The sequence below is a fragment of the Schistocerca piceifrons genome, chromosome 4, assembly GCF_021461385.2.
Source record: "Schistocerca piceifrons isolate TAMUIC-IGC-003096 chromosome 4, iqSchPice1.1, whole genome shotgun sequence".
NCBI lineage: Eukaryota > Metazoa > Arthropoda > Insecta > Orthoptera > Acrididae > Schistocerca > Schistocerca piceifrons.
In genome coordinates this window covers 464900114-464911299 of record NC_060141.1, presented here as the reverse complement: position 1 = coordinate 464911299, position 11186 = coordinate 464900114, and the positions used below count along the sequence as shown (strand labels likewise).

At 44.1% G+C, this 11186-nt stretch overlaps 1 non-coding gene across 1 annotated transcript; it reads left to right on the top strand.

Annotated features, from left to right (window-relative positions):
• The first annotated feature begins 10653 nt into the window (after positions 1 to 10653).
• Trnaa-cgc lies at positions 10654 to 10726 on the top strand. Its single transcript has one exon. It is a non-coding gene; the product is annotated as a tRNA-Ala (tRNA).
• Positions 10727 to 11186: the final 460 nt, after the last annotated feature.

Below are 11186 nucleotides of genomic sequence, written 5' to 3'. Positions count from 1 at the left end.
GTAGAAAGTTAATAACGTTTGTTATATTTAAAAAGTTTTTAAGAGTTTTGACATCAAAAATCTTTGGCAGTACTTCTCAGCATGTCGTTGTACATTTCTCCTGAACCCAATTTGATCTTCCCCGAGGTCATCCTTTACGTTTCCTCCTTTCTCCCCTGCGGCTCGGATAAACCCTTAACAACTGAAGTCTTGAACTGCAGCTTTAGAGGGTGATAACTTCGCAAATTCGTGTGCCTGCGGGCTTGTGTGGGCGCGGCCGCGAATGATTAACGAGCGCCTCTAGCAGGAGCTCAACGGTGAAAACACGCGCGGCCGGGCAGCGCGAGGTGCGGACGGCTGACCCTCGCCGGTGTAAACGCCACTGGATGACCCGCGGCTGGGGCCGGGGAGAAAGTGGAGCCGCTTCCTGTTCGCCCACGGCCTGTTCTCTTCCATCCTGAGGACGTGGCGTGACGCAGCGCGCGCACCGCTGGAATCCGCGCAGCTTCTTCCGGTATGGGTTTCGTCCCCGCGGCCGGCGCCTCGCCCTGAAGCCGAATGAGCCCTGTGTACGATAATGCTGACTCAGTATGAACTGGCGATCCTCCAGGTAAGATGCCATTGTATGGGCGCTGAAGAGAAGTCTTCCACGAATCGCCTCGTAACATCTACAAGGCGCGTAGGAAATGGAAAGTAAAGCATTGGGTATTTTTTACTTATCCGTCCAGTTTGTAAGCTCTTCAGGACGTGCTAGAGAAGAGTCTACAAGGCATAGGCAAAATAATGTGAACATCTGTATTTACTTGGGAATGGTTTATTAATAAGGGGTTGGAAGCCCATTTGCCCGTAATACTTCTGCGATTCTTCTTCAATACTGTCAGTTTCCAGTGGAACGTAAAGCCACTCTTCGATTAGAACCTCTTGTAACTCCTGTAGTGACGAGGGAGGCGGAAGTCTGCTCCGAAACCTGTGTTCCAATATCTCCCCCCAAGGATTTGATAATGTTCAAGTCCTAGGACTGTTATGGCCAGGGCAGACGCTGCAGTTTAGTTGCATGCTCCTTATATCACGATTGTACTGTCCTGGCTGTGTGAAGGGGTGCATTATCGTCCTGAAATATGGCATCACTGTTGGGAACAACATTTGAATCATGGGGAGCACCTGATCACCTTAAATGATCACATAATCGATGACTCTAACACGGCCTTTGAGAGTCATGATGGGACCAGCAGAATACCATGACATGGCTGCCCACATCATCACACTTCCACCTCCATGCTTAACCGCTGGAATCAAGCAGTCAGGCTTCTTCTGGTGTTCTCCAGACGTAAACTCGGCCTGATAAAGATAACGAAAGCGTTGACTCGTCGGACCGTATGACGTGTTTTCACTTTACGCTACTGACACCACGTTTTACGCTTCTCTGCGTTGGTTGTCGTCACTAATGGTTTCGGTATAGCAGCCCGTCCATGAATATTCGCTTTATGGAATTCTCGGCGGACAGTGTCGATAGATATGGGGTACCGAAGACGGCTATTGAACTCTGCAGTCACTATAGCCGGCGTAGTTTTGTGTTGTTTTGATACAATTCGTGTCACCGTATGACGATCTTCTTTATTTAGTTTTCATGTGGCCCACTATTACGTTTACACGATATCTCTCCACGTTTTGTGTAGGCTGTAATGACTGTTGAAACAGTTGCTCTTGAAACATTCAATAAACTGGCTGTCTTGGTTACTGATGCTCCTGTTAATCGGGCCTCCACAATCTGCCCTCTTTGGAACTCTATTGGGTTGTTCATAGCACTTTGTCCTCGGCCTCTGAATGCAAATACAAAGTGTGCAACCCGTATTGATGCCTAGTCCGTAATGAACACGTACAGTCTAGCGCGACACGTGCCTTACCTACGTTGTTGACCGTCAAACACAACCATCCCATTACTACCACTGTTCACATTTTGCCTATCCCCTGTATGTCGACATGTTTCCAGCGTAATTTGCGGTTAAGTGCCTAGCAGAGGGTTCATTGAATCACCTTCAAGCTGTTTCTCTACCGTTCCACCCTCAAATACTGCGCTGGAAACACGAACACCTAAATTTTTCCGTGCGAGCTCTGGTATCTCGTATTTTACTGTGGTGAGTATTTCTCCCTATAAAGATAGGCGCCAAAAAATATTTTTGCATTCTGGAGAGGATGCCGGAGACTGAAATTTCGTGAGAAGATCCTGCCGCAACGAGAAACGCCTTTGTTTTAATTACTGCCAGCTCAATTCGTGTTACCGACTGCCAGCTCAATTCGTGTATCATATCCTCGGCACTCTCTCCCCTATTTCACGATAGTAAAAGACGAGCCCCCCTTCCCTGAATTTTTTTAATAACCCCCCATCAATCCTACTTGATGCGGATCGCAAACCGCATAGCAGTACTCCAGAAGAGGGGGAACATGCGTAGTGTAAGCAGTTTTTTTAGAAGACACATTTTCAAAAATTTCTGCCAATAAATTGTAGCTCCATGCCAGCCGACCGACTGCAGGCTCAGAAATGGTGAAACGACCAAATATATGTCGGCCGATGAGACAACCAACCGAACGACCAACCAACGGTCGTCCCGCTACAATCTCCCTCTGTCGGACAGTTCATGTGTGTCGCCAGCGGTCGGCGAGCACTGGCTGTCGGCGCCTCAGCGGCGCTCCGTCCTCGACTTCACTGCCGCTGCGTCCCGACTGCACTGCTGGTCCGCCTCCAACTGACTGCCAGACACACGACGACCCGGAAATACTATCGGTCACTCCAGAGATGGTACGACAGTGCACTTATCGATACGCGCTGCTGCTGCCTCTCAAGGGCAAGTAAGGCAGGAAGTTAATGACGCCAGTAAATGAAATAAGAAAACGAGGCGGCAGTACCGTGATAGATGGTGGCAAACAGTAAATGGGATGAACGCGAGCCGTGCACGGCTCAGTACCTATGACACTTCCTTTGGTAATACCAGACATTACTTCTGTTTTACTCTATGACTTTCCGTCAGTGACTACGACCTCTGATCTTCTTGACAGCAAATCATGAATACAGTGTCACAGATGAAACAGTTCTCCTTAGACAGGTAATAATCTGATTAGAAGTCGCTTGTGAGGAATGATGTCAAATGTGTTCTGAAAATCTAAAAATACGGAATTAATTTGACATCCCCTGTCGATAACACTCATTACTTCGCGGGAATAAAGAGCTAGTTGATGGGTTTTCCTACATTTCCTTGGGAGTAGTTACATGTACTTCTGTTATTTAGCCGTAGAAGACTGAAGGCGGGAAAATGTTACGTTGTTACTCAACCACTGGCAGCAAACCTGCTACAGTCAGTCAATAAATAATTCAGCCATTGTTAACAACAATGTTTACCATGAAGGTACGCAAGAGTACGTGTCGCCAATGTGTCCGGTTTTGACGCGAACCGCGAAGAGATACCAACTGAAATCGTAAATTTTGAGAGGGTTTTGTAATCCAGCGCTAAGGAAGACTGTTTCTACATACACTGACGGAAACGGAAAATGTTACGCCATGAAGAAACAGCCGATATTTATCAAACGTTGTGGAGAGATTCGTCGTATACCGGGTATTCAACGACTAAACTTCCGTTCCATTCGGAACTGAAGTCCGTCACATACGTCACAGACACAATCACTCTCGTGTGTTTGTTACGGAATTACTCGTCAAGCCTAGGGCCGGATAAGAGGGGGAATGTGGGTAGATGCCGTCCCCCACTTTTTTCCGAGGGGTACACCGTCCCCTTACTATTTTACGTGGAGAACATTTTCTTATTACAGTAATTCTCTTTTAGCGCCTCCCTAAATTAAATTTGTGGTGTCACCGCCAGACACCACACTTGCTAGGTGATAGCCTTTAAATCGGCCGCGGTCCATTAGTATACGTCGGACCCGCGTGTCGCCACTATCAGTGATTGCAGACCGAGCGCTGCCACACGGCAGGTCTAGAGAGACTTCCTAGCACTCGCCCCAGTTGTACAGCCGACTTTGCTAGCGATGGTTCACTGACAAAATACGCTCTCATTTGCCGAGACGATAGTTAGCATAGCCTTCAGCTACGTCATTTGCTACGACCTAGCAAGGCGCCATTATCAGTTGCTATTGATCTTGTTAGTCATGTACCGTCAGACCGACGATCACCATTAATGGATTAAAGTTAAGTATTCCACCAGCTACGTCCGTTTTACTAAAGTCTAATTTCCTTGTCCTGTTCCAGACCTCACGCCAGCCTGCGTGAGCTGAAACGCGTGCCTTTCGGCTTCCTCTAGTATTCCTGGGTTGGCTCTCCTGCCAATCCACAACAAAATTATCGTCAGTTCTGAGTTATAACTCGTAGAATATATTAGCTGTGAAGTCAAATGAGCACTGATAAATGGGCCAGACGAACAACGCAATAAAAAAGAACAATAAACATCACGCGCGTGGGGTCGGGCATCCGCAAAAAGCCAAGAAGAAGGTTCGGCGCAGCGCTGCTCTGCTTGTGTGGACGTCAAACCGCGCTGCTTGCATGACAGTGAAAAGTTCCGTGAAGTGTCGGAACATCAGAGGAAATGCGCGCTCTGTTTGGACGGAATTTCTCGTTTTCCATTATTATTTACACAGGTGCACGCACACAGGAGCATTGCTGTGCCATTACAAAGACTCCACTCCATTCTTGGCAGTTATGGGCTGCTCTGCGCCGGTCTGAGCGGCGTTCTACATCCGATGTCGACTTGCCTTTTAGATGCTCACATCGCGTGACATGATAATAATGTCTGAAAATACTTAATTCCGCCCTTGGGCACGCTGACGTTGTAGTCTTTCACCTTCGAGCGCTCGTGTGTGCGGCATTTACACCGCATGTTGAACATGTAACTATTTAAGCGCATGGTTCTCAGATAATCCCTGGTTATCTGGCGCGTAACCTTAACAGTGATTGATTTGACGCTATAGTCCAATGTAATAATCTATTGGCATTCGAAAACGAAAACCAAATCATGGCGGTGTTAATTCCGCCACACGAGCGCTAACGTGTTATCATATTGCGCGAGGGCCTGAATATTAATAATACAACAAAACCTGACTCCTACTGAAACATAATCTGTAAGATAAGATATAAGTAAAATAAAAACATTTCCCGTTTCCTAATGCTGATATTGCAATCTTCAGTGATCCACCACAATATCGAATGTCGGGTCTTGACTTTACCCTCTGCCATGGCATTATTATGGTAGACCTAGTTATTATTTCGACTAACTGTCGTCCCTTCCGTTTGTGCGTTTACAATCCGATTGTTAACAGCATTAGTCGTTAACCATTGCTCAGCCGGCACAGGTAATGTTCAGTTTTCTTTTGAGTGAAGTTATAGACCTTGCAGTGAACATCTCTGCTTACTCCTACGGTTTGTGTACTACTTTGCCGTTTTAAGGTGAAGTACAAAAACTTTATGCGTAACTGATAGGTGTAATTTTTCAGTATGACACGCAGTATAGTAGATTGTTTCAGTAAATCTAGTTGAGGGGTTTCCGTGACGTTCGAAAAAACGTGAAGCTGATGGTGGCCAATATACATCACATACGAATAGTAGCACCGGAGCCAGTATTGTTGAAGATAAAAGCCAATCAGGTGAACTAATTCCTTATTATGTGGATTCCCAAAACGATATACCGTTTGTTTTAACGACAGTACATGGAGAGAATTTAAGACGGAATATGAGTGGTTAGTGTGTGGGGAAGGCAAGTTGGGTTGCTCAGTGTGTAATTATGTGCAGAATATTTGAGTGAGTAACTCATAGGGAGTGTACATTTGTAAAGAATGATGTGGTATGTTGGAGGATCCAGTTTGTGGAACAATAAAATAAATAAATACCGGAATTCCGAAGCCCATTTAACTGCATGCAGAAGATGAAAAGAAAGACAAGACAGTGTTCTAGAAAACTTTGTAGTTGAACTGCAGAGAGATATTTTTGAAAGTACAAAGAAAATGTTTTCCACGGCATATTTTATAGCAAAAAATAACAAACCATATTTAGACAGTCAGAAGCTTGTGGATTTGTAATTTCAAAATGGTCTCCACGTGGGCAAAATACTGCTAGTAAACTCAGCTGTGCCGACGAAACAGACTGCATTGCGGATACTATGAAGAAGCAGCTCTCTTCGACCATAATATCGAAGAATTTCAAGGTCCTTGTACTCATTGACAAGTCTACATCTGTTGCTTCACAATCAGTTTTAATAGTGTATTTAAGGTCTGAAATCAGTGATGGTTGTGTAAATACCGCCTTCTTGGATATTACTGAATTTAAAAAAAATGGTTCAAATGGCTCTGAGCACTATGGGACTTAACATCTATGGTCATCAGTCCCCTAGAACTTAGAACTACTTAAACCTAGCTAACCTAAGGACATCACACAACACCCAGTCATCACGAGGCAGAGAAAATCCCTGACCCCGCCGGGAATCGAACCCGGGAACCCGTGCGCGGGAAGCGAGAACGCTACCGCACGACCACGATCTGCGGACCATTGAATTTAAAAGAACAGATGCAGAAACAGTAGATGCTGGTACACCTTTCGGGATGTGAGGTCGTGGTCCAGGAAACTCTTCCGTCCTCACGTTTCGTCCAGGACTGCGCAGGACATCTTCAGAGGCGCTCCTCCGCTGAGTCTGGCCGACTGAGTGGTCGGACGTCCGAGAGTGACATACATATTGTAGGAAAGGGGGCGTGGTCGAAGTAACACGTGACGAGCAGACATAATCCTTGTCAAAGATAAAACTAAACTATCGATTGTCGTCATAGATAATTTTGTATAGAGACTCTTCATAGCTACTGTCCACATGTCGCTAAGTTTCATTGCCTCCTCTTTTCTATTAAAATTATTCTGATGCTTATTAATTTCAGTGGCTTCTCTACATAGTCGTGGAAAATTTGACGTTGTAGATTAAATTTCTGTTTCAGAAAGCTTCACTTCGTGGTTTCCTGACTGAAGAATCTACTACAGCTGATTTCTCTATTTTTCCTTTTGTGCTCTTTTAGCCGTGTATTTACGCTTCTCTTGGTAGTTGCAATATAAACTTTACCACACGTACACAGAATTTTGTATACACTACATGTCGACAGAGGAGGTCGTTTATCCTTCACAGATCGGAGTACTTGACTTGTTATTTTTTTTTTTTTTTTTTTTTTGTCTAAAGACCGGTCTGATGTCATGTTTCTGTAAAATATTACCGTTCTGATCTGTTTAATAAAAGGGAGAGAAACTGTATTTTTCGGTCGTTGTTGTTCATCCTTGTCCTTCGATCTTCTGTTCCTTGGGCGCAAATTCTCTTGACCTCTTTCCCTGAGTAGCCATTTTTCTCGAAGGCCTGCTTCAAAGGTTTTCTTTTTTCAGCGTCCAGGTGTTCCGATGTGCATATCCTCTCGGCTATATCGACAAGACTTTTAATGACACCTCTCTTTTGTTGTGGATGGTGATTGGAATTTTTATGCAAATATATGTCAGTATGTGTTACTTTCCGAAAAACTTTGTGTTCCAAATTTCCATCGGATCGTCTTATAACTAAAACATCCAAGAAAGATACAGAATTATCATTTTTCATTTCCATGGTGAACTGGATTTTTGGATTAATTTTGTTTAGATGATCAAAGGATTTGTCCAAAGCCTTTCTACCATGGGGCCAAACCACAAATGTGTCATCTAAAAACCGATATCAGCGAGATGGTTTCTTATTTGCTTTGTCCAGAGCCGATTGTTCGAATTTCTCCATATAGAAATTAACGATCGCAGGACCTGATGGGCTACCCATTGCTATACCGTCAAGTTGCTATAAAATTCATCGCCCCACTGGAACTGACTCGATGTAAGGCAATGTCTAAAAACGTCAGGAACTGAAGAGTTTCTTGGACCACGACCTCACATCCCGAAAGGTGTACCAGCAGCTATGTCATCCGGTCTTGAAAGCTTTCATTCTAAGAAACAATAGAAGCAGAACTTCTAAATTGTCTCTCGAAGTATTGTTTTTCTTCAAGTTATTTGAATGTTTGATTGGAGCTTGCAATGACTGTTCTAGTGTAATGATAGGTAGGTATTCAGGTGTTTTAGAAAAAAACTTAAGATTAAGTACAACAAATTATTCAAATGGCGTTTTTTGTGCCACCTAATTGAATTAGGGGTTGTTGATACAATCGAAGAGGTTCCTGGTGTAAATTATAGTATCGTTTTTTTAACAAGCTGTATGCACTGTATAAGCGCTGTCCAAAGAATCAGCGTGAACTGTAAGCTATTGCACAAGAGTTATGTGCAGAACGTAAGAAGATATAGAAAGTATTCTCAGTGTGTTAGGTGGCCTCAAGCTTTAGAGTAGTGCTAGCAGTATGGAAGTCCTACCAGGCTCTGAATTCTCATTTCAATCAATGTTCGAATCACATGACTAGAAAATCATTTGTAAGGGGACTGCAGAAAATATCAAGCCCTAGGTTCGTGAACAACATTAGATTGTTTTCTGATGTTCTCGAAGAGAGTAGTATCCTCTCACAGTACCTCAAATAGTCAGTCATCTAGGGTAATTACGAGGTCAATAAGAGCCATTGATCAAATGAAGGAAAAGCCAAGGGCTTTCATGAAGGAAGCAGAGAAAGCGATTTCTGAAGGGTGCTTCAAAGACGTTTCAGTGGTGCCCAGAAGAGAATCAAACAGAATGACACACAAGTTAATAGGAAACAGTTCTGTCAGAGCCTTAGCGACAATTTGAGGCAAAGAATTCAAATACTTCATAAAAGAGTCTCTGGTAACCCATCAAGTGGGACTGCAGCCGGACACACAGTATTTGAATAATGATTACAAAATCAGCGTCGTTTACTCTTTTTAAAACATGAGACCAATTTTTAAAAAGAATAAACGACGCTAGATTTAAATACACCTGCTGGTTTTGTGTTCATTATTCAAGTACTTCATGTAAGAGATCGATATTTTTGACAGTAAAAATATGGTCATGTGACATTGTGAGCTCATGGTTAAAACGGGAAGAAAATCAAAGAAAAATGTTTGTTCATTTTCGTCTTTCTTATCTAAATGTAAGAGAAGGTTTCAGAGATTATATAGACAATAGTGGAGAGAACATTCCTGAAAATCTGAAACCAGTTTTTGTGTGTGCTGTTACGCTCTCTGTGAGCACATCGGACTGTGAAAGGCGCTTCAGCTGAATGAACTTAGTTATGACAACACTGCGGAATTCGCTATCCGGTTGCCATCCTTAAAGTTTATTTCAATTGTGTGGCCTCCGCTACATCTCTGGAACCCCGAGGATTACATCAAAGTTTGGATCAAAACCCACAGGCCGCGCGGGTTTAGCCGAGCGGTCTGGGCCGCTGCAGTCATGGACTGTGCGGCTGGTCCCGGCGGAGGTTCGAGTCCTCCCTCGGGCATGGGTGTGTGTGTGTTTGTCCTTACGATAATTTAGGTTAAGTAGTGTGTAAGCTTAGGGACTCATGACCTTAGGACTTAAGTCCCATAAGATTTCACACACATTTGATCATTTTTGAAAACCCACAGGCAAGACAGCTAATCTACATGTGCAGTAGTCTGACTGGAACTCCATATGTAGGATCTTCATTTGGTGACTCCACCCACAGTTTTTGTTAGGAATTCAGCACTGATCAAGCCCGATCACCTGGTGTAACAGTTAGTTACTTAGCCTACCATCGTTGACAGAGATTAGCAGTGGCCATACTACCTAGCACTACTTTTCAGACGTCTGCATCTCGCAGCCAGGCATCATTCTGTCAGCCAGTACTGCATCCCATAATTCTGACGCTGTAAAGCAGGGGCTTGGCTGGCTCTGAGCACTATGGGACTTAACATCTATGGTCATCAGTCCCCTAGAACTTAGAACTACTTAAACCTAACTAACCTAAGGACAGCACACAACACCCAGTCATCACGAGGCAGAGAAAATCCCTGACCCCGCCGGGAATCGAACCCGGGAACCCGGGCGTGGGAAGCGAGAACGCTACCAGCAGGGGCTTCAAACCTTTTAGCTTACCTGGGCTAGAACTTTCGGGCAGCACAGAATGTACTTAACGCTAACAACCGCTAAGGAAGAAAAAAAACAACGGGATAGACTGATTGTGGCTGGAGTTTCAGATTGAACATATTCACTTTTTATCATAATATTCTCAGTTCTTGCACCACACTACTTGGTTTGGCTGGATGTCGCCCGCGGTACGCGAGTTGGACACCCATGATGTAAAGGAATTACGGCAGTACCAATACTTGCTTTATACATTTGTGTACACCAGTGGTTCCCTTATTTTCTGAAATCATTACCGCTGAGTGCAACAGCTACTACCCCTCCTTCCACGATCAACCACATCAGTACCCTACAAAAGTTTAGAATGAAAAAGGATTTTCTTTGAATGCTTCCATTTTTAAAACAGCTGAAGGTCAATTTAAGTCACGATATATTAGTCAGTGATACAACTGGTATTATTTCTTTCTTACAACCTTCTTTTTTTAATATTATGAAGTAATTTTCAGTGCGTGGCGAGTGCTAACTACGACTCCTTCTCAGAAAAGAAAGTGAACTGTCCACACTGGACGTGGACTCTTGTTACAGAACATGCCTCTTCTGCACAATTCTTCTCCCTAGCGGCACACCGAGCGAGGTGGTGCAGTGGTTAGCACACTGGACTCGCATTCGGGAGGACGACGGTTCAATCCCGTCTCCGGCCATCCTGATTTAGGTTTTCCGTGATTTCCCTAAATCGCTTCAGGCAAATGCCGGGATGGTTCCTTTGAAAGGGCACGGCCGATTTCCTTCCCCATCCTTCCCTCACCCGAGCTTGCGCTCCGTCTCTAATGACCTCGTCGTCGACGGGACGTTAAACACTAATCTCCTCCTCCTCCTCCTAGCGGCACTTACTTCACCCACACCCTTCACTCCTGTTTAAAATCAACGAAACTAAACATGTGGGCACTATTTGGTTGCAAGGCTCCTTACTTGTGAACTGACAGAAATTACCATTTACAATAATAAAAATAATAATAATTATTATGATTATATTGTTAGTGTTATTATTATTATGCGTAGCCCCTACAGAAGTGTATTAGCCATTACATAGCTACTATTGCAAAGTAAATAGTGAAGCAATTTCTAATCTTTCACTGGCTGCCTATAACCCGGAGAACGCAT